Source organism: Pleurodeles waltl, chromosome 8, assembly GCF_031143425.1.
Source record: "Pleurodeles waltl isolate 20211129_DDA chromosome 8, aPleWal1.hap1.20221129, whole genome shotgun sequence".
Classification (NCBI taxonomy): domain Eukaryota; kingdom Metazoa; phylum Chordata; class Amphibia; order Caudata; family Salamandridae; genus Pleurodeles; species Pleurodeles waltl.
Genome location: NC_090447.1, coordinates 840,416,509 through 840,435,625, shown reverse-complemented (window position 1 = coordinate 840,435,625; position 19,117 = coordinate 840,416,509).

The window sequence follows — 19,117 nt, the reverse complement described above, 5'->3', positions numbered from 1 at the left end:
GGTGGAGTTTGGGGTCTCTGAACTCACAGTTTAAAAATGCATCTGTTAGTTAAGTTGATTTTTAGATTGTTAGTTTAAAAATGCCACTTTTAGAAAATTGTCTTGCTTTAACTATTCTGTAACTCTGCCTGCTTGTGGATTCCTGGGCCAGAATGACAGTTGGTTGTTTGTGAATCTCCTCTAGACAGTGACACAAAGGGAGCTGGGGTGTAACCTGCATATCCTGATGAGCCATCTGAGCAAAAGTGTACGGAGGAGTGGTCAGGTACACCTCAATGGGATGCGCCTTTCCTCACAAAATGCAGTCTCCAAGCCCCTGGTGTGTGTCTGGGGCCTGGACTGGGCAAGGCAGGATCTTGTGAACAACAGAGACTTTCCTTTGAAGTTTGCTTACTTCAAAAGCAGAAAAGGGTATAAGTAGTGGAACCAAAACCCCAGACTGTTAGAGCACTTCTGGAACCAAGAGGAACCTCTACCAAGGAGAAGAGCTGAAGAGCTGTGGAGAAGTGCTGCCCCTGCCTGTGACTGTGTTTTGTTGGGCTATCCTGCAGTTGCTGCTTCTGCCTGTGAAAGGGAATAAAGACTGAACATCGTTGTGCATCCCTGCTTGAGAAGAATCTCCAAGGATTTGAACTGGGCTTGCCTCCTATTTTGAAGTCTGAGGGCCATCAGAGACTTCCTCTGCCAGCACCTGAACTCTCTGTTGAGACTCCTACCCTGCCACATGGTGCCCTATCCTGTCCCTGGGCCCTTGAAAGGTGAAGTTGGCAGAACAAAAGCTGAAATCCACGCACAGAACACCTTGCGGGGAAATTTTCAACCTGCAATGTGGCTGATAAACGACACGCCACCCGCTTTGCAGCTGAACTCGACACATCATGGCTGGAGAAACAATGCAGCACCCACTTGCGGCTGCTTATAATGGCGCAAACCCCACACAGCGCAGTTTTCTTGCAACCAAATTTCTCACGCATCATCCCTGGGTGTCAAAGTCATTGTGAACCTGCCCTGACCCGCGGTGCCCTGCCTACCCAACTGGAGAAGAAACGACACACGGCTTCACTTGCAAGTAATGAATCGGTACATCACTGACTTTTCCAATGCACGCTCACTTGTGCAACTTTATTTTTGACGCAAACCAGGAACTTTGTGTAAAATCAACTTTTTCATCGCTTTTTATGGAGTAAGACTCTTAGGCCCTCATTATGACATTGGCGGTAAAGCCCACTTTCCGCCACAGTAACGGCCGCCAACATGCCACCGCGGTGATGAATATCCATTCCCCATATTATGACACACTCACTCCAATAAGACAGAATACAGCCCCATGCACAAATCCACCAGACCAAAGGTCAGTGCTAAAGTGGCGGTACCAACACCCATACCATTACGCCAACAAAACAACGCTCACACATTATGACCCACGAATCACCACGGCAGATATTCAACGGCGGTAAACCATTGGCGGTATATACCATTGCGCTCAGAATTGATCACCCACATACAAAACAACACTACATTGGCCAATACTAAAAACACACACCTGACACTCATACACATACCACACCCACCTACCCACAGGACCATAAAACACACACCCACATTACCCACAACCCTTTCCTAACAACAATTACTGCCAGGAGTTTGACACGAACAGCACAGAGACAAATAGACACACACACACCACATACACCCATACATCCCTCATGCACCCCACATCACACACCCCACCACATTACTCAACACACTCTCACCAACATACACCACACAACACCCTCGTTCCCACAAAGACACCCCCGTTTCACTTAAGGGTCATGGTGGAGCAAATTGGCAGGGTAGAGCCACAGCTGTTTGGAGCACAGGTACAGGAAATATCCATTGCCAGGAAGATGGAGCTATAGTGGAGAATCATGGACAGGGTGAATGCCGTGGGACAGCACCCAAGAACAAGGGACAACATCAGGAAGAGGTGGAATGACCTATGGGGGAAGGTACGTTCTGTGGCAGCAAAGTACTAGCTCGCCATACAGAGGAATGGCAGTGGATCCCCACCTCTTCCCCCACAGCTCACAGCATGGGAGGAGCAAGTCTTGGCATTGCTGCGTCCTGAGGGACTGGCTGGAGTTGCCGGAGGACGGGACACTGGTGAGTCAATATTTACTACTTATCACCCTCAAACCTGCATGCCATCACACCCCCTCACCCTCACTTCCATCACTCCACTCCATCCCACTCAATGCACCTACACATATGACTAACTCCAATGCCAAATCCTGCATGTCATACCAATGCATGGACACCAATCACTAAAGCATGCACATCATAGGGAAACTGACAATCCCACAATATATCACCATACACAAAGGTGACAGGGCAACATCAACGATAGAGGGGAAGCCAGGGATGTACAATATGTCACAGACATGAAGCATAATACATCACTTACTTCCCCACAGGTGCCCCAGCCAATCCCAGCGGAGAGGAGGTGCCACGACTATCCAGTCCCCCAACAGAAAATGCCCCCAGTGATGACAGTAACTGTGGACTTCAGGATCTGGGCCAACAACCTGGCCCATCAGGGACCACTGGACATCCGGTCACCCCAGTCCACTCGCAGTCCACCACAGAGCCTCCCCCATCAGTATCCAACACCAGTGCACCCAGCGAGCGTACCCACACGTTTGTCCCCAGGACACGACAATCAGCAGTGTGCCCAACTGTACAGGGACCTCAGTCCACACCTTTCCCTGAAGACAATCAGGGTCCTGGGATCAGTGGCAGTGGGCACACCATTCAGGGGACAGAGGCACAGTGCAACAGGGACACTGGGAGGACCGCTGTGCGCTAGAGGGACAACAGGCCCAGGGAACTGGCAACCTAGGAGGCACTCACTGAGATCCTGGGAGCCTACGAACATTCCCAGGACATGATGGGCCAGATCCTTGACAACATGCATGAGAACAGGCGGCTGCAGGAGGAACTCTATAAGGGGATCAGGGAGGATTTGCAGGCCATCAACACCACCCTGATCTCCATAACAGGGGTGCTGGCAGACATGCTCAACATCATGAGGAAAGCAACAGCAGAGCAGTGGGCCCCTACCACTAGCCAGTCCATTTACCAGCCCTCCACTTCCACTGCAGCTAGTGGGCAGGAGGCTCCGCCATAGGACCCACAGGCCACCAGCACCCCTCCCCCTGCCAAAGGTAAACCACCCCGCAAATGTTCCCTGCGACCTAGACAGAAGCCAGAGACACTTGCCAAGTCCACCGCCAGGAAATGAGACTCTCCTGATTGTTCCCTTTGTATCCCACACTGTCACCTTGTCCACTTTAAACTGCCTTTGCTCCCCTTCCTATGGCCCCTTGGACACTGGACCTGTGCTACAAACAGACTGAAACAATACCCTGGACTTTCCTCCATCATCACAACATTCCATTGCACTTTTCTCTCAATTTCATAGCACTAAAATAAACACCCTTGAACACAACTTGACTACTAGTATTTTATGTGTTGAAAATGTGCATTTATGGAAACAGTCACATCTAGTGCAAATTATCTGATCACTGTGAGAGCATAGAAATAATGACCTGTAGCTGTCTGTACTCATCACATCAGTACACAGTTGTTATCGCACCAACATATGTAAAATAGCAAGCCATAGGTGACAGTAAGTTGAGATGCAATGGAAGTTAATTCCGTAATACTAGAGCCTCACAGAAAACATCAATAGTCAGAGGAATGGTCAGTTGCACTGTCCCACCTGTGTGTCATTGGAAGAATTGACGTATTACTGATGTTTCGTTGTCCTCATCCTCATCCTCTGCCTCCTCATCCTCACTGTCCTCAGGGTCCGCTGCTGCCACAGGGGCATTCCCGGTCTCCTCTTCCTGCAGAAAAGGTACATGTTGTCTGAGGGCCAGATTGTGAAACATGCAGCATGCCAATACTATCTGGCAGACCCTCCCGGGTGAGTAGCACAGGAATCTACCTGTCAGATGGAGGCACCTGAACCTGGCCTTCAGAAGCCCGAAGGTCCTCTTGATGATCCTTCTGGTTCGCCCATGTGCCTTATTATAATGTTCCTCATCCCCTGTCTTGGCATTCCTCACAGGGGTCCGCAGCCACACTAGGTTTGGGTAGCCAGATTCATCTGCAAGTATTGAGGGACAACATTTAGCCTCACACAATGTTATGGGGATGACACCTGAAGGCATACACTAACATACAGTGGGTGGGGACCATGGCTCACCTATTAGCCACACCCTGTGCCTCTGTAGTTGGGTCATCACCTTTGGGATGCTGCTATTTCTCAGGACAAAGGCTTCATGCACTGACCCAGGATACTTAGCAGTGACGTGGGAGATGTACTGGTCTGCCAGGTACACCATTTGCACATTCTGTGAGTGGAAACTCTTATGATTCCTGAACACCTGTTCATTCTGGCGGGGGGACTAACGCAATATGTGTCCGATCAATCGCCCTAACAATATTGAGGATATGTCCCATTGCATATAATCCGGCCTTCACAGTGGCCAGAGGTTCCACCTGGGTAAAAGCTATGTAGCTGCACATAAGTTTCACCAAGCAAAACTCTTGCCAGCACGATTGAAAACATTGGCTGTGACATTCCTGCTGGCAAGCCCACTGTCACTTGGAAAGAACCAGTTGCCAGGAAATGAAGCACTGATAGCACTTGCATAAAAGAGGGGATCCCAGTTGGATGACAGATAGCAGATACCAGGTCAGGCTCCAATTGGGCACACGGCTCTGTGATTGTGGCCCTGTCCACTCTATAGGTGAATATAATGTGCCTGTCCTCCAGTGTAGCCAAGTCCACAAGGGGTCTGTACACTTGGTTTGTCTCCTCCTCCCATTCAGTGAGTAGGCTGTCACAATTTGAACAATGGAACACAACCTTAGTGTACATTTATGTGATGGGACTGTGGGAATGGCGAGGTATGTGCTAATCTAGGCTATGACGCAGTGAAGGTTGATATGACTGTTGTCCGTCACCATGAAATGGTGACCACCTGCCCTCTATGTAGGGACAGGTGGAAATAAGGTAACTCTGCTGACGTTGTGCATCGTGGCAGAAGGCAGTGCAATTCCTCAGTAGATAAAATGGGGCTCTATGGAGTACAGTGGCCAATGGGGATAAGCGCTCGCTCTGACGGTGTACACTGCCTCGGACTTGACCTCCATTTTCTATCCAATTCCTCACTTGTTTCCTGACCTTCAACAGGAGAAACCCTACACTGCGTGTACTGCTGTGACCTGTGTCTGGAACCTACCATGGCCCGTGTGACCGGGGAAAGGGCCCCTGCCTTAACTTCGGAGGAGTTGGAGCGATTGGTGTATGGGATCCTACCCTAGTACAGAATGCTGTATGGGCCTCCAGACCAACAGGTGAGTATACCTTGGGCACAATGCATGAGGGAAGGATGCATAGAGATGTGTGTACAAGTCGGAGGGGCATGTAATGTGGTGGTGTACATGGTGTGCGCCGGCTGATGTGTGTGCCAGTGGTGACTGAAACGGGATTGGTGAGCCATATGTGTGACAGGCTGGATTGTATGTGTAATGGTGTCCTCCTGTCTATATTACCTCTGCAGGTCAACGCCCATCAAAAGAATGAATTATAGCGTGCCATCGCTAAGGATGTGTGGATCCTGGGGTTCTATGGCAGGCGGAGCACCCACTGTTGGAAATAGTGGGAGGACCTGAGACGCTGGGCACGGAAGACCAAGGAGGCCTAGCTGGGGATGGCCTCCCGATGAGGAAGGGTTGCCTGTCGGAACCTGACCCCCCCTGATGGCCCGCATACTGGCGGTGGCCTACCCAGAGCTGGATGGGCGCTTGAGGGCATCACAGAAGCCACAAGGGGGTGAGTACAGTGGGCTTTAATACAATAATTGAAGCATGGGATGGGATCCAGGTGGCGGGTGTGAGTTAGTGGATGCCCCTTAATGCCAGGTCAGACATTGCAGCGTGATCCACCTCAAGGATAAATGTATGGCAAATGCAGGTAACCTAGCTTGTTAACATTCCATGTCAGTCAGGGCTTTGTGGGTACCAGGAGGGGTGCAGTTGGTGGTGTGTGGCCCTCATATTGCCATGGCATCTAGCCAAATCACTGGCACTGCAATGCATAGTGCTCAATCCTGATCCCTGTGTGTGACTGTGCTGTGTATGCCAACTGTGGTATTGGTGCAATAATTGACCCAGTGTTTCCTTTCTCTCTCTCCCCTTTTTTCTTCTGTCATCCTGTCCATGTGTGCATTAGCATCATCTGGTGGGGGAGAAGGGGCACCGGCGACAGAGGGATCTGCATCCCACAGGACCTTGGAGGCAAAGTTCACCAACGCCGAGGAAACCAGTGGGACGGAGGGCGAGGGGAGCACCACGGCGGAGACAGGAGGTGACAACACTGACTCAGATAGCTCCTTCTATGAAATCTCCCTGGTGGTAGCAAACACCTCTGTGAACACCCCAGCTGCAGGTACAGCCGCCACCCTCGTAACAGGTCCACCCTCCCAGTAGCCCCTCAGCGAGTTGCCTGTGCCTGCTCACCCAGGAGGGTGGGCATCTCCTTCCCCCCAGGCACCTCAGGCCCTGCCCCAGTAAGCCGTGCTGCCCTGAGTAAGGAGGCTATTGTTCTCCTGAGATTCATCTCTGTCGGGCAGTCAACCATTTTGAATGCCATCCAGGGGCTGGCATCCCAGATGCAGCAATGCAATGCATTGCTGGAGAGAATCCACTGTGGATTGGTGGCCCAACAGAGATCGATTCAGGCTCTGGCCTCCTCTCTGATGGCAGCCATTGTCCCTGTTCTGACCGTCCCCGCTCCAACTACCACTTCCCAGTCCCAGTCTCCTCAACCCCAACCCATCCCATGGACACATACAGACGAGCATGCACACAAGACAACACACAAGAGTGGCACAGTCAAACACAAGCACCATACTTCATCCCACAAGCACTCACACAAACACCAGACAGTTGCTGACACAACCACATCCACTGCCTCCACTGTCTCCCCCTCCTCCTCCTCCTCCGCCTCCCTCACAGTCACGTCCACACTCACACCTGCATACTCTGCATCAACATCCTCCACCAGCATCACCACACCAAGCAGCACATACACCTCACTAGCAGACACCTCCACAACATCCATGCACACGTCCCCTGTGTCCTCTCCCACCCTGTCTGTCCCCCTTCCTAAAGGACACAAACATAAGCACTCACACACCCAACAGCCATCCACCTCACATCATCACACTGCCCATGCACCTGCACCCAAGTCCAGCAGACATGCACCTCCAACAACCCCTCCCTCAACCTTCTCTCCCATCCCTCCTCCCTCATCCCACCCCACCGTCCCTAAGAAGCTTTTCCTTGTCCAACTTGACCTCTTCCCTCCCCCTCCCCCGTCCTGCCCATAAGAGCAGGGTCCCAACAACCCAGCCAAGCACTTCAGCCAAACAGTCTACACGGACAGTGGTGGCACCACCTAGCCGTTGTGGCAAGTCAGTGAAGGATCCCACTCGACCAGCCAGGAAGGCTAAGGATCCCTTACCTCCTGCCATGAAGGGGAAGGAGCCCGCATCTCCTGTCATGAAGGTTAAGAAGCCGTCGACTCCTGCCAGGAAGGCTAAGAATCCCGCACATCCTGCCAGGAAGGGGAAATAGCCCTCAACCCCTGCCAGGAAGGGTAAGGATCCAGCGCCACCTGCCATGAAGGGGAAGAGGCCTTCGACTCCAGCGGAGGCCGTCAGGGTGACACCACCACCACTAGTGGTCATGGGGCCCTCACCTCCAGCTGAGGAAGTGCAGCCTACTCCTCCTGCAGAGACTGCCCAGGAGGCACCTTCACCTGCTGAGACAGTGCAACCCTCGCCTCTAGCAGAGGCTGCCCAGGAGGCACCTTCACCTGCTAACACAGTGCAGCCCTCACCTCCAGCAGAGGCTGTCAGGGTGACACCACCACCACCAGTGGTGATGAGGCCCTCACCGCCAGCTGAGGAAGTCGGCCTACTCCTCCTGTAGAGGTTGCCCAGGAGGTACCTTCACCTGCTGAGACAGTGCAGCCCTCACCTCCAGCAGAGGCTGTCCAGGAGGCACCTTTACCTGCTGACACAGCGCAGCCCTCACCGCCAGATAACACAGTGCAGCCATCACTACCAGCGGAAGCAATGTAGGCCACCCTCTAGAGACTGCTGTATAAGGGGCCCGCTCTAGAAGCAGAGGGCATGTTTCCCACCTGAGAGACTGTGACCTTGCACTCCCCAGCAGAGAGATATGGGCATGAAGCCCCCTCTAGAACCAGTGGTAAAGTCACCCACCTGAGAAACTGTGGCCTTGCACTCCCCAACAGAGAGATATGGGCATGGAGCCCCCTCCAGAACCAGTGGGAAAGTCACCCACTCCAGAGACTGTGGCCTTGCACTCCACGGCAGGGAGAAATGGGCATGGAGCCCCCTCCAGAGCCAGTGGGAAAGTCACCCACTCCGAAGACTGTGGCCTTGCACTCCCCAGCACAGAGATAGGGGCATAGAGCCCCCTCCAGAACCAGTGGTAAAGTCACCCACCTGAGAAACTGTGGCCTTGCACTCCCCAACAGAGAGATATGGGCATGGAGCCCCCTCCAGAACCAGTGGGAAAGTCACCCACTCCAGAGACTGTGGCCTTGCACTCCCCCGCAGGGAGAAATGGGCATGGAGCTCCCTCCAGAACCAGTGAGAAAGTCACCTACCTGAGAGGCTGTGGACTTGCACTCCCCAGCATAGAGATATGGTCATGGAGCCCCCTCCAGAACCAGTGGGAAAGTCACCCACTCCAGAGACTGTGGCCTTGCACTCCCCAGCACAGTGATATGGGCAAAGAGCTCCCTCCAGAACCAGTGGGAAAGTCACCCACCTGAGAGACTGTGGCCTTCCACTCCCCAGCAGAGAGAAATGGGCATGGAGCCCCCTTCAGAACCCAGTGGCTTGTTTCCATATTCGGCTGAGGTGCCCCCCATGCCCCATCCCCCTGAGGTGCCTGCCCACTTGCAAACTGATGCCCTTGCAGAGCTCTATCCGGATGAAGTCAGGATTCGATTTGGGCCTTGAACTGTACGCTGTGGCCATGTGGGCCCTTAGTACTTTGGACCAGGCATTGGCCCTTTGTGTACATTTGTACATATCTGTTTTTCGTACAATTGGTTGTATTGATTGCTGTTTACAATCAATACATTCTCATTACTGCATTCGTATTGTCCTTGCATTATTCTGCCATGTGTCATGTGCCATTATTTTTCGTCTGCAGATGGTTGTGTGTATGGTGTGTGTGTGTCATGTGTGTGTTGTGCGTGTGTGTGTGTCACTTTCATTTTCCTCCATCCCTCCCTTGTGTGCTAGGCGGCTGTACTCACCGTCTTCCACGGTGTTGGTGTTCCAGGTGGAGCATGATGTAGATGAGCATCGGGAAGACTTGCAGTTCCGGTTCCATGGTGGCGTTGTTCTTTCCTGTGTCTCCGATGGTGAGTCTTTGGTCTTCTGTGTTCTGTTTCTGCCAGGCATTTGATGGCGTTGGTACCGCCATGGAAAGTGTGGCGGTTCCCTGGGTCATGATATGGTGGACTGCACCTTGTCTTCCGCCTGGCTGTTGACGGCTACCGCCGTGGTCAGTGGTGTTAACACCCTGGCAATTGGTGTGGTACATTGGCTGTCTGTGGGAGTTATCAGCGCCATGGTCATAATTTGACAGTAATTACCACCAGCCTGTTGGCGGTATTACCGCCACTTTATCACTCACCGCCAATGTCATAATGGGGGACTTAATCTTTTGAAAATTCCTATCTTGGCTTGTGTATGTTGGATTTTTGTCATTTTGGTATTGTTTGATTTAGATACATATTACCTATTTTTCTAAACTGGTGTGGTGTCCATTTTGTAGTGTTTTCACTGTATTGTTGTGTGTTGGAACAAATACTTTACACATTGCTTCTGAGATAAGCCTGACTGCTTGTGCCAAGCTACCAAGGGGGTGAGCATGGGTTATCTCCATCACCCGACTACAGTGAGGGTCCCTGCTTGGACAGAGTGAAAACTGACTGCCAACCAGATACTAATGAATTTGTAAAACTACAATTTAAAAGGATATATTCTTCACTGAGCTCTGCCAGCCATAAGGCTTTTAGGCATATAATTGATAAATGCAGTGCCCATGTGTATCAAGCAGAGCAACTCAAATGTGCATTTTGTTCAACATATACACATTTTGGTTATGCCATTTATAAATATACTCAATTGTGAACAGGGCTTGGTTACAGACCAGTACACAACATGGGTAGACCACATCAAAAAAACCACAAGCACTTTATGTCAAGGAGCATGTATCCCCTAAATGGACTGCACCATAGAGATGTGTTACACCATCCACAGCTTTATCATCTTTCTGGGCACCGCCAAATCCATAAACACATCTTTAACCAACCTAAATTGTATCTGCTGCTAATGAGGTCTGCCTCACAAGTTCAGGCAATAGCAAAATAAACTTAGTAAACAGACCAAGCTATACCAAACATGTTGCAGCAACAAGGGTGTTCCCAGATGTGCACATATATGCTACATCCAGTACAAAATGTGGTTGACTATTTTAGCTGTTCATTCAGCATATAGCATTCAAATGTTTGAGGCAGAATGAATAATGGATAAATATCTGCTTCTCCATGACCTGCATGCACTCTGATGTTGCCTGGTCTAGGATAGCTCCTGCTGATTTCCTTTCCTGTAAATAAAGAAGCACATTTATCAAACAGGAGGCAAGGGGACTCTCTGTACATCTAGGGCCTAAGATCCATTTCCTTGGAAGTTCCCTGTGTAGCCAGTTTTCAGATTGTACTTTAGTCATTTGCTCCCCTTCCATGTAATCAGTGGTTCTGGATCAATTTTCAGAGTGAAGATGCTGCCAAATATATTATGTAAATGAAGTCATAGGTTTTGAAGACAATTCACAAGCCACACCAAGATCAAGTGTTGAAAAGGATGCACACCCATTCCCTGGGAGAGCAGTAAGAATGTGGTATATAGCTGGTGGAGCACTTTTTTGGAGCACACTGTTACACTGATATTATTACATCATGATGTGGTAGAGCACAGTCATTTACAGACAGCACATTTGATATTGAAATGTTCACTAAATTTGCACAGACATGCAATTATACTGATAAAAATATATTTCACACAACTTATAATGTATAGAACACTGTTTGCACAAACATTAATCATGTGCACAGCACCAAATAAAGTGCCTTGATTGAAAGGGTTTGTTTGTGCTTTCCTAATGATATATTTTAAATAATTTGTGAAATTGATTCAAATGTATTTAATTTTTGATATGTGTTAAAAGAATCGCCATCTTAGAGCCTTTTGTTTCAGACTCCATGCACCCCAACAAATCAAATCAAATCAAATAATATTTTATTCTCATGATTTGTAACTCCAAAGAGATCCACATGAATGATGATACAAAACCATATAAATACATAATAAATTAATACACTTTCTAAAAAGAGAATAAAATTACAAGCTATCAATTCATTCCTACAAGCTTCACATAATACTAAAAGTTTCCATCAATGACAATTTTTAATCTAAAATAACATAAATGTATTATAAATTTAACCCACTACAATCACCAATTCTTAAAAATCCAAGGGTCTTGGCGCAACAAAATTTAGAAACCTATCCCTCTCTTCCTTCATCCGTAGGAATTCTCTTAAACATGTAGGTCCCTCCGGTCCCAGCAATATATGTTTTGCTTTCTGGGCCAGGGGCCGGAAGGCGATCTAATCAGGGAGGGTCAATAGATCTGCAAAAAAGTTTGAAAACTTTTTAAAATCCTGTAACAAGATCTCTCATTAGGAGGATTATAACATAAATCTAGGGCCTCTTTATATGATCTAACATTTAACCGCAGGTAAAGGGGTTTCAGCCATAATTTCCTCTGAGCGGTTAAAGCTGGGCAGACAAATAAAATATGTTTGATATTCTGTACCACACCTTGGCACAAGTCACAAGAATTAGTCGCACCATCCCATTTCGAGATTAGATCCCTAAGAGGTATTCTGTCTAGTCTGATCAGTATAAAGAATCTCCTCACACCATGTGGAAGATTCCACAACAGGTAAGGTAGGACCACTTTCATAGATACAGACTTGATTAATTTCTCCAGACCTTTTTTAGGGCGGCATGCATCGCGATCCATGGTAAAGCCTATGGACCATGTTACTTCCGTCAAGATTTTTTTTAGACTTATGTTAGATGTTGAAGGAATAAGGTCCTGGTCCAGCTCCAAGAGTCGAAGAGCATGGGTGTAATTTCTGAAAAACCCGGATTTTTCTTTCAGATTATTAAAAATATCATTAAAAGTCAGGTTTCTCAGAGTAAGTTCCTTGCTATGGATAAGGCAATGTGCCCTTCTGATCACGGCCGCAAGGCCTTGCACAAAGATATTCTTGATGCCAAATCCAAGCCTTAGCGCTGTCACTGGAACTGAGTTATTACAGGAAGCTATGCGTCTTAGGATCCTGCTTCAGTCTTGTCGAGGAAATCCCATTTTTTTTATATCAATATATTCTATCGCATGTAGAAGAGTAGCTGGAATCTTAACCTGATTGGCTGACAATAAGTGTGAGAAATGGCGTTTACCACTTGCATTAAAAAAAGCCACCAAACCTTGAGCGTGTGAGATAGCCTTACTAATGTTATTACGAATATGGGCCCTCATTATGACCTTGGTGTGCGGCTTCAGCCGCCCGCAAAGATCTGACAGCCGGGCGGCCGCTAATGCTGCCGCACTCCCGCCGCTGTCATTATGAGATCCCAGCTGGGCCGGCGGGCGGAAACCTGGGTTCCGCCCGCTGGGCCGGCGGGGATCTTGGCCGCAACTCAGGAGCCGGCTCCAAATAGAGCCGGCGGTGTTGCGGCCGTGCGACAGATGCAGTTGCACCCATCGCGCTTTTCACTGTCTGCTATGCAGACAGTGAAAAGCTGCTTGGGTTCCGGTCAGGGGGCCCCTGCACTGCCCATGCCAGTGGCATGGGCTGTGCAGGGGCCCCCAGGGACCCCACCACTCCCTGTACCACCAGCCTTTTCCTGGCGGTTCAAACCACCAGGCAAAGGCTGGTGGTCGAGCAGCGCTGCCCAGGCGGATTATCTCCGGCGGGGCAAATGTGGCGGGAAACAGCCGGCCCCGGCGGTGCGACCGCGGCGCTTCCGCTGCGGTCAAAATTCCATGGATTGCACTGCCAGCCTGTTGGCGGTGCAATCGCCACAACAGCCCTGGCGGTCTTTGACTGCCAGGGTTGTAATGACCCCCATGATCTTGTTCATTTATTTTGCAAGAAAAGATTTTACCCAAGAACCGATATGTGTCTATCTGCTCCAACTTATGTTGACCCAAAACCCAGGAGAAAGATGTTTTCCTTCTGCTTTTTTTCCCGTGAAGCAGACAACCTGAGACTTAGATGTATTTATTCTCAAGTAGTGCTTCACCGAGAACAAATTTAGGGCGGCCAAACGTTGATTTAGGCCCTTTGGGGTGAGATCAAACACAACTATGTCATCTGCGTATAGTAAGCAGGCGATTGGACAACCGCCCACTGCGGGGGCATAGCCAGTGGTAGTTCTCAGGATTTTGGGGAGATCATAAATATACAGAGAAAATAGCAGTGGGGCCAATAAATAACCCTGTTTCAGGCCGTTTTTGGTTAAAAATTTTGAAGACAGTCCCTGTTCTCCACCCATAAGGATTTTATACCAGGTCATAGAATACAGGGCAATCACCAATCGCAAGAGACAAGGCGGGATCCCTATTTCCTGAAGTTTCCTCCACAGGATTTTCCTGTCCACCCTGTCAAATGCTGTGGAGTAATCGATGAATGCTGCATACAGAATTGCCCCCTAGTCTGGACACATTTATCAATTATTGTTTGCATTATTAGGATATTATCTAGGGTATTATGGGCCTTTCTGAAGCCAGCCTGTTCCAATGGAAGAATACCATTTTCCTCGACCCAATCAGTTAATTGCATTAAGATGCTTTTCGCAAAAATCTTTCCCGTTGCATCTAATAAAGCAATTTGTTGATAATTTAATGGTGCTGTTCTATCTCCCTTTTTATATACGGGGAGTATGATACTGCCCGTCCACGATTCTGGGATATTGCCTTGTGAATAGCAGGCACTCAATACTGGATGAAGAAGTCTTGCCCAAAGTGAAGGCTCACTTTTAATTAGAGTCATCGGAACCTCATCGGGGCCCATAGCACCCGATGAGCGCATTTAATTTATAATCCCCTCTAATTCAGTTATAGTAGGAGAACCTGCATTATCCATTTCTTCCCCTCCATTTAAGACTGACACCTCTATCCCAGGATCCATGAACCCATTTTCAGCATAAAGGGCCTGGATGTACAGCTTCCAGTCTTCCTCTGCTATCGGTGGGGCGAACATAGTTTTACGGTTACCGCACTCCTCGGAGATAATAGCCCAGAACTTACTAGGGTTTCTCTTTACAGCTGCTTCCCTCAATGCGATCCACCTGTCATCCGCTTCTTTCCTACGGGTTGCCAATTTCAGCCGCGATCTTCTTCTCTAAAGTAATGATATTTTTTTGCTCATTTCCTTGGTCTTACACTTCAACTGTCGTCTTACTAACTTATTCATTTCTCTGTTCAGATTCACAATGGGCAGCTGTTTTTTTTGTGGTTCTTGTTGTATTCCGCTCAGGCTTACTACACGTAATAAGGTGTCTCATTAATTTGGGAAAATATATTAGGGCATCCTTCCCCCAAACCTCCATGTTTCTCACAATATTTTCCAACAATGGTTTTACCAATGTTATTTTAGGTATCGACCAAAACGTTCTCCTATTTTTCTCATTAATTCTAAGGTTAACACCTTTTATAGACCAAGGATCTGCTACCCCTAGCTGCGTTTTTAAGGTAAGTTTTAAAATCATATGGTCACTATACGGGGAATCTATTATTTCCATATCCTCGACTCTTTAAGCAATATTATATGAGGCACAGATATAATCTATAATAGAATTACTCTTAAGGGACTTATGAGTATTGACTGCAGGAGAGTCCGAACAGAAACACCCATTCAATATAATACTGCTACAGGACCTCAGACCTTTCAATAAAATTAGTCCTCTTTTGTCTGTCCTAATTCCAGAAGGAAATAGGATAGGAGGAATATTTAGCGCTTTGTCCCTGTCTGGGTCACAAAAGATGTGAAGCGAGGAATTTGAGATTTTGCAATTTAGATCCCCCATTATAATTAAGTCAACAGCATTACCTAAAGCAGAGACATGATTGAACAACTGTTGAAGAATAGTGTCTAATTCCTTTTCAGGGGGGATATATGCATTTACGAAAACGAATGGGAATTTCCCACCTCTTTCTCCACAAACAAATATTAGTACTATTTGGAAAAAAATTGTAGTCACAGGGAGGCTATCAAATTCCCAATTATATCTATTGCTTAAAAGCATAGCTATATCCCCTTTAGCGCACCCTTTTTTTGAAGGGAGTGCTATTTTACTTAAAACTGTGTAACCCAGGCATGAGAAATCATTTAAACATAGGTCTCTTGGATGCATATTAGATCGACCTTCAATGAGCAAATTACATTTAATTTTCCTAACTGTTTTCCTAGTCCTGCAGCATTCAAGGAGACCAATGCGAAATCAGTGTTAGTAGCTTGTCTGTAGCTGCTTGCCCTTCGACTGAGACCTGTTCAGGGCCCCCTCCAACCAACTCCAGTTTTCATGATTAGGGGTAATACCCTGATATATGGGAACTTCCAACACCTTTACTACCCTTGCACCCTGGACTAATGAAACTTGCACAATTTGGCCAGAGGAGGAGGAACATTTTCGTCCCTGTTTCACATTACTATTTGTGGGGTCCAGATCATGAGTAAGGTGCTGCCCGCCTAGGAGCGTTAGCTTATCCCAAACTGGGATAACGTCTACACCCCTACGCTGAAGTTGGGCACAGTTGTCCAGGATTAGATTCAAAACAATTTTAGAAGAAAACCATACATTTGCCTTACACCCCCCCTATACTGTGGTCAAGAAAGATCCTCACAGTATTGCTACTTTCAATTAATTTGAGTTCCCTTATTTCCGAAAAGCACAACAGTAGGAAGGAACGATTTAAGCTTATGTTAGAGTCAAATATAGTCAATAACTCCAAGCTATCTGGAGACTCCAGATGCCCAATAGGGGCGTTATCTCTTCTGAATTTTTCTCTCCCATTCTGAGTAGCTCCTCTAGAGCAGGTGGCCATAGCTCTTGATGGGGCAGTGTCAGGTGAGATTACATCGATTGAATAAAATGTGACACTAGGGAGTACCAAAGAATGTGTCTTTCGGGGATTTCGCGATGAACCCATATCAGGCATTAGCTGTAGGACAGGAATCTCCTCCTCTGACTCGCTCTGGAAGTTCCCCATTGACAGGGCCAGTTCTGGCACGTCCGAACAATTCTCCTGCTCTCTTTCCTCAAACTTAACCTTCCTTGCCTTCTTTTTAGGGATTCGCCGGTTCCTTTTTTCCCCCCCTTTTTCCTTCCTATTTTAGTTACTTCACTGGCCTTTTTCATCTCGATTTCATTTTGTTCCATCAGCTTTGTTGATGAGTGATTTTTGGGAAGGAAAATTGGGAATGGAGCTGCTTGGGGATTTAAAGCAGGTTCCTTTTTCTGAACATCTTGAGTCTCTGGTGGAATATCACACACTGAACTCATGCTGGTAGAAAGGTTGTCCAGAGAATATACCTCACTCTCTTGGGCAGCCGGATTCACTAGCGTTAAAACTGCTTTATCCAGTTGTGTTTTGCCAGCTTGAGTTCCTTTGTTGGAGTGGATGGACATATTATCTATGTTCGTCAAATCTCTAACAGATAAGGACTGCAGACAAGTACCATTTATGTTTAATCCCAATCCTTGACATCTTTCCTTTGCAGTTATCTTGACCATTTCATCAGGGAGATGGCTCACATTTTTTTTTATCAATAGAACCTTTAAAATGGAGACGAGAATATCTTGTGTATGATCAGAATTTTTTATAGATTTTTCAAGAAGTTCCAAAATAGACATCAGAATTCTTTCAAGACACTTGAAGGATTCAGAAAGGACTATATGTTGATCTGATGAGCAATTGGGAAAGTTCACCGCATAGACTGAATCCGGGATTTCTGAAGGCCTTATATCCGACAGGAAGTGGTCCGAGGGAGTACTACTGAAAAGTTTTAACAGAGGGGAACCAGTCTTAAATTGCGCAACAACAGGTGTTATTGGGATGGATGAAGGGACAGTTCCGGAGCCGGGCACTTCATCCGGGTCATTGTCGGGGAGAGTAAAATCCTCAATTTCGGCTTGATTAACCCTCCTCAAGGGGGGGAAGTGGGACCAACTACTGAACTCACCCTATCACTAGTGCCCTCCTTCATCATGTAATTTTAATTATTACCCAGTTCGGGGCCTTGGGAAGGATCTTGAATGGTATTATTGTTTGACCCAAGAGAATTTCCCACCTTAGCCGCCAATTTCTCACAAGGATTCTTTTGAAGGAATGGAAGAATAGAGTTCAAACTTTTTGCATTTAGATGCCGGACGCCCTTGTTTCTTAAGGGGTTTGATTTGTTTTTTTTACAGGCGCGACTAAGAAATGACCTGCTCCTTCTCATTCGTTTAGAAGTCATTTTAATTCATTCCAATCCTTTTACCCCTTCTCTACTTTATTCTATTTTATTACTGTGACCATACTCCAGGCAGACCAGTTTTCTATTAACAAAATTATTTAGTGATCCACCAGGACCTAGGGTGATACTGGATGCAATTTTTCCTGTTACACGCTCTAGGTCTAAAACAGCTCAGTCCACAAATAGTCCACGAACCTCAGGCACCCATTCTGTAGTACTGCATACAGGCTGTGGCACAGCACAAAAAGGGCAAAGCAAGGTAGAGCAGAGTGAGGGGAAGCAGAGCTGGGCCAAAAGAAAAGAGGTACAGAGAAGTGAAAAGGAATGGACCCAGTAATGAACAACAGTAATAAATGTCAGATAACAGGCTCTCTTCAGGCCCGACACTCCCAGCACTCATGCCCTGCTGACCTGAATACTTTGCACTGCTGGTTCCTGGATACTTCCACCTGTGCTGATCAGGCATCTTCCCTTGTGTGCTCGAAGGGAAGGGGTGGGGCTGGGTTTCTCTCCTTCTTTTACCCCCCAGGACTCCCAGGTTCCCCCTACTCCAAGGGTTGGGATGGATGAGGGGGGGCAATCGTCCTTCCTGTAAAGACTAGCAGCTTTTTCTCCACATCCGCTACTCTAGTGCTGTTCTGGTCTTTTCCAAGAGCATGAGAAGAGAGCGACTGTCCTTCCCACGTTGCTGCGCCCTGCGGCGTCTTCTTCGCGGCACCACCGCATCCGCGGCTCACGGCGTCCTTCTCTCTGCCGCTGCCGCCACTTGCTGCTTTCCCCTTAACGGTCGTGTGGGAGGAACAAGTGCCTCCGCGACGACTCCGTGGCTCACGGATGCACCGGAGCTCCTGCAGCCCACAACCTCTGCTGCAATGCTCCGCTCTTCCTCTGCCCGCGCCTCGCCTCCTCACGTCCTCACGTCACAAGCGCACACCAATTTCACTTTCTGGGTAATCTGTCAGTTTACCACATATATGGGGCTATTAGTGCCGCTCGACTGCCGTTGCCCTGGAGACCACGGGCCCACCCGAGCCTCCGTTACGTTTTCTCACCCCAACAAGATTGTTACATAGTTCACTTTACAAAATGCCCACAGCAATAGGATGGTCTTCCACCAACTTTTCGCCTATCTCCTCCACTTTCTGACCTCATTTTTGCTGACTTTAGGACTCTGTGCACTTTACCACTGTTAGCCTGTAATAAAGTGCTTGTGCTCTCCACCCTAAATCATGATAACATTTGCTTAACCCCAATTGGCATATTTAATTGACTTGTACGTCTTTAGTAAAGTGTACTACATGTGTCCATGGCCTGTAAATTAAATGCTACTTGTGGGTCTGCAGCACTGATTGTGCCATC